This window comes from Acomys minous (genome assembly GCF_964271855.1).
Source record: "Acomys minous genome assembly, chromosome: 5".
Classification (NCBI taxonomy): Eukaryota; Metazoa; Chordata; class Mammalia; order Rodentia; family Muridae; genus Acomys; species Acomys minous.
Genome location: NC_140494.1, coordinates 116,200,631 through 116,205,514, shown reverse-complemented (window position 1 = coordinate 116,205,514; position 4,884 = coordinate 116,200,631). Strand labels below are relative to the sequence as shown.

General features: G+C 48.8%; 1 long non-coding RNA gene across 1 annotated transcript; it reads right to left on the bottom strand.

Moving 5' to 3' along the window:
* Window positions 1–636: 636 nt before the first annotated feature.
* On the bottom strand, window positions 637–4,330 carry LOC311597848. Its single transcript, XR_014779368.1, has 2 exons — window positions 3,470–4,330; window positions 637–3,150 (listed from the first exon to the last, which is right to left on the bottom strand). It is a non-coding gene; the product is annotated as an uncharacterized lncRNA (long non-coding RNA).
* Window positions 4,331–4,884: the final 554 nt, after the last annotated feature.

Below are 4,884 nucleotides of genomic sequence, written 5' to 3'. Positions count from 1 at the left end.
CTGATTGCAAAGCCCAGCCCTAGGGATCTACATAGCTCAACATAAACGTTTTCCTTTTGGTTTGGGTTTGTAAGTTAAACCCCAGTGCAGTCCAGTCTTTAAAAAGCCATGTTCTGACACATAAGCTGTGGCCTCCTTGTTCTAGTGGCTAGTCCTGGTCAGCATCTCAGTTTCAATTGAGAGACTGAGGCTCCGCCAGAGGGAAGGTGGGTTTGCCTGGGCAGGGCTGGTCTTGAACCAGGCTCTACCTCCATTCCAGAGGGAGGAGGATTTGCCTGGGCAGGGCTGGTCTTAGACCAGGCTCTACCTCCATTCCTTCAAGTTGTGCTGATGACTTCAGTGAGGTCTAAAGAAACCAGGGAGCAGACCTCTGTTTCTCAAGTGTGGTGGAGCAGGAGGCTGGTGAAAGGTGAGGGGTTTGACGGGTGAGTGAGGCCCAGCAGTCCCTCTTAATACACACACCACACACACACACACACACACACACACACACACACAGGGTGGGGATTAAAAAAAAAAAACTAAAGACAGCCTGATACAATACAACATGGTGGCATCTTTGTGCCTTGTGCTTTTGTTCGTTCTCTCTCTCTCTCTCTCTCTCTCTCTCTCTCTCTCTCTCTCTCTCTCTCTCTCTCTCTCTCTCTCTCTCTCTCTCTCTCTCTCTCTCTCTCTCTCTCTCTCTCTCTCTCTCTCTCTCCCTCCCTCCCTCCCTTCCTCTCGCTCTCTCTATCTTTATTTTTTATTTTTGTAGACCGGGCTGGCCTCGTACTCACAGCAATCCACCTGCCTCTGCCTCTCGAGTGCTGGGGATTAAAGGTGTGCACCACCTGGCTCTAAAGAACTTTTCCGGGCTGCTGCAGACTGCCTTTACAAAGGCAGAATCCCACATACTCAAATTTGTTCCACGTTAAAGGATTAGGTTTACTAATTGACAGTGTTTCCACCTGCAGAGATTTAGCTGAAAAAATCCACTTTGATTTGGTTTTTTTCTTCCTCTCCTTTTCTCCTCTTGCTGCTCTTATCTTTACCCTTGCCGGGAATGCCAACGCTGTTGGTTGGTTGCTGTATAACTGACCCTGCCGTCGGGCCCGCAGCTGGCCTGCATCGCAGTGGGTGCTTCCTCGAACTCTCTGAGGCCTCTGACCTTGACCAGTGCGGCCTGTGGTGGACACTGGAAGGTCATTACTCCACAGCTAGATGATGATCCACATTACAGAGGAGGGAAAGGGAAGTCTTGGATGTGGCCTGGGCTACTTGGGCCACCTGTGCTAAAAGGTAAGTGGCCAGTACCTGGGGCAGTAGCTGGAGGCTAGCTGGAGTGCAGAGGGACCCAAGCCACCTTGGTGCCTTTTGTCAGAAGTGCTCTGAATGGAAGCAATATGAGACCCCCCTACCATGCAGTCCTGCTGCCCGCCAGGCAGCCACAGGCTCTGGCTCCTTCTCCACCATCGGAGGCAGGGCTGCAGAGCTGACGAGCCAAGTACAAGTCCTGTCTAGTACTTGCTGTACTGATGTTTTCAGTTGCTCCAGGCTTCTGATTTTTCTTTATATACCACGGAGCTCCAGATGGCTCTTGGGAGGCTTCCATAAGCAAACATATCCACTGAGCAGATCCCTCTCTCTCTTTGAGCCTCTTTGAGGAGTGGCAGAGATTATTGGCCTTTGGATGCAGTCAAAGCACTCCCAGAGAGGGGCAGTGCCAACCAACAATTCTGACATCCTGTTTCCTAGGTAAGAAAATAAATTGGGCAAGTCCTGTAAAGCCACAAATCTTAGCTAGCATGGCTGGACCAGGGGCCAAGTCTCCCACCAGCTAGCTCCAGGACTTGGGTCCAGACCCATGTTGCCATATTGTCTCTATAGTGAGCAGCTTCCAGGCATCATGGTACCCGTAGTCTGGTGGGAGTGCCTTTAGGGGAGGGCCACCCCATACATCAGAACACACAGAACAGCATCCCCCTGGAGTTGAGACTCAGACTGCGATCCAGGTCTCTCATGGGTGAATTTATGGGATGACCACAGACAAGGTCACCATTCAGTGTCAGCTTCCCCCTCCCCACATTAGTCCAACAATGGTTATGATTATAAGGACTACAACATCAGAAGTGTGGACACTCTTACATTCCCAGGTGTGCTGTGTTCTCAGACAGCCAGCTAAGGCAGGCCTGAGTGCATCCCAGTGGCTGTTTTTTGAGTCTTACTGTGTGCAATGCTTACTGTGTGCCTCAGGTTAAACCCTGCTGAGCTGCCTGAACTGTCTAACTCCAGCAGACAGTGCTTAGGGGCACTGAGTCACTTGTAGGAGGCACTTAACCCGCCCTGTGCAACTGAGACTGTGTGCTGAGGCTCCGCCTTCATGTCAGCAGGTGGAAGAGCAGAGAGTTTGACCCCCAGATAGGACTGGGCAAATATTTGTTGAATAGTCATTTTCTATATGGCCTTGGGCTGGAAAGGCGGGGTGGGGGTGGGGGGATGGGGAGGTAGGGGGTGGGTCAGTCTGTGGATAGAAGAGGCCTGGGGCAAGTGAACTGGAGGCATTAAAAACTGTCAGAGCCAGGTGATCCCAGGGAGGCAAGGCCGAAAGATGATTGAGAGTGTGACGCAATCAGGGCTGTGTAGTGAGTTCCAGGCCACCAGCTTGGATTCTGTGGCAAGAGCCTGTCTCTAAAACAAAACAAAACAAAACAGGGGCTGGAGAGATGGCTCAGAGGTTAGGAGTGCCGCTTCCTCTTCCAGAGGCCCTGAGTTCAATTCCCAGCAACCACATGGTGTCTCACAACCATCTATAATATGATCTGATGCCCTCTTCTATCCTACAGGTGTACGCGGAGGCAGAACACTGTATAATAATAATAAATAAATAAATGTAAAAAAATTAAAAACAAAACAAAGTAAAAAGCTTTTCTCCAGGAAACAATACAGAGGCAGTGAGAGCTGTCAGGGAAAAGAAGAAATGGGCCCTGTTAGTGCTGGGGCTAAGGAAGAGAGATAGCAGTGAAGGGGTCATCCATGGGGAAGAGAGAGGCAGGGAAGATGGGTTCCAGACACCCAGAGTGTGTGCGTTCATCTGTGTGGTTTGTGTACATAGCTGACAGCGACGTTCAGTGACCTTTGTCATTAGTAGCCACCAAGCTCCTTGTTCCCAGCCTAGAAAAAGCAATCCCTTGCCTTTGGAACTCAGTCCAGACTTGGAATGTGTTTAGCTCTGTTCTTGCTTTTTCACTTCAAACCACACCCATGAGCAAAGCCTCAAAAGAAATCCCAAAGTGACACTCACTACCTCACCGCTGGCTCGCCTGGACCGATGCAGCACTCTGAAGAACCAGGGTGATCTTGGCAGTCACATTCCAGATCAAACCACATCTCTCTATGTTCCAGATAGACTGTAGCTCCCCTGTCAGGGACCCCTCTGGGCTCACCTTGGGACCCCGCCCCCATCCCTTCATTTCTACACCTCTAGACTCACCAGCCATCTCATGGTTCCCTTGTCCATGTTTCCAGTATCTTACGGCCTTTGTATGTGCTTTCCCTGTCTGGAATGGTCTTCTCCAGGATAGAGATGTGTGTATGTGATTTGCACTTGCTTTTGCTTCTGTTTGGTTGGTTAGTTTGTTACCAGGCTGGCCTCAAACTCAGAGATCTGGCTGCCTCTGCCTCCTGAGTGCTGGGATTAAAGGCGTGTGCCACCACGCCCAGTGATTTACATTTGTTAATTCAGCTGTGCTGTTTTATTTAGAGATAGGAGTCTCTAAATAGGGGTCTCCTGTAGCCCACGCTAGTCTCAGCCTCACTATATAGCCAAGGCTGGCCTTGATTTGTTTTATTGTTTTGTTTTGTTTTTCGAGACAGGGTTTCTCTGTGTAGCCTGGGCTGTCCTGGACTTGCTTTGTAGACCAGGCTGGCCTCAAACTCACAGCAATCCACCTGCCTCTGCCTCCCAAGTGCTGGGATTACAGGTGTGCGCCACCACTGCCCGGGAAGGCTGGCCTTGAATTCCTGATCCTCCTGTGTCCACCTCAGTGCTGGGATTACAGGTGTGCACCATCATCGATAGATGACACCTCCTCAGAGCGGCCTTCCCTGACCCCTCATCTAAGGAGGTGTCCTAGTGTTTCTGTCCCCTTATCCTGTCTTTAAATTTTATATCATTTATTACCAGTTGTAATTATAGTATTTACCTTTTTATGTTATGGACAATTTCAAACATGTACAAAAAATAGAGAAACTTGTCTAGCAGGCTCTGTGAACTCATGCCTCGGTTTCACCATGATCAACAGTGGGCCAGTGCTGCTTTCCCCTTAGCCTTTGCTTTCCAGCAAACTCCAGACATTTTATAATCCTTTCTGCAAATACTTCTATGCAAAGGTTTATATTTATTATTTATTCTTCATTTTTTATTTATCTTTTTTCTTTCTCTCTCTCTCCCTTTTTGTTTGTTTGTTTGTCTTGAGACAGTCCTGCTGTCCTGGACTCACTCTGTAGACCAGGCTTGGCTTCAACTCACAGATCCACCTGCCTCTGCCTCCCCAGTATTGGCATTAAGGACACAAGCCATTACATCTATCCCTAATTTTATTTTTTTTGAGTCAAGGTCTATATCTCTGCAGCCCAAGATGGTCTGGAACTCACTATGTAGCCCAGGCTGGTTTCAAACATATGGTAATCCTCCTGCCTCAGTCCCCCAAGTGTTGCAGTTACAGACTGGAACCACCATACCCAACTTTGGTTTTATTTTTTGACCTGTTATATATTCAGCACACTGTAAGAGGGCAGCCAGTTGGAAAGAAACTATATTATTACCTGTGGTTATTTTTGTGCATCTCGGGCTGGCTTTGGGCTCCCATTTCCCCTGCTTCAGCTTTTCAAGTATGTTAGCATTAA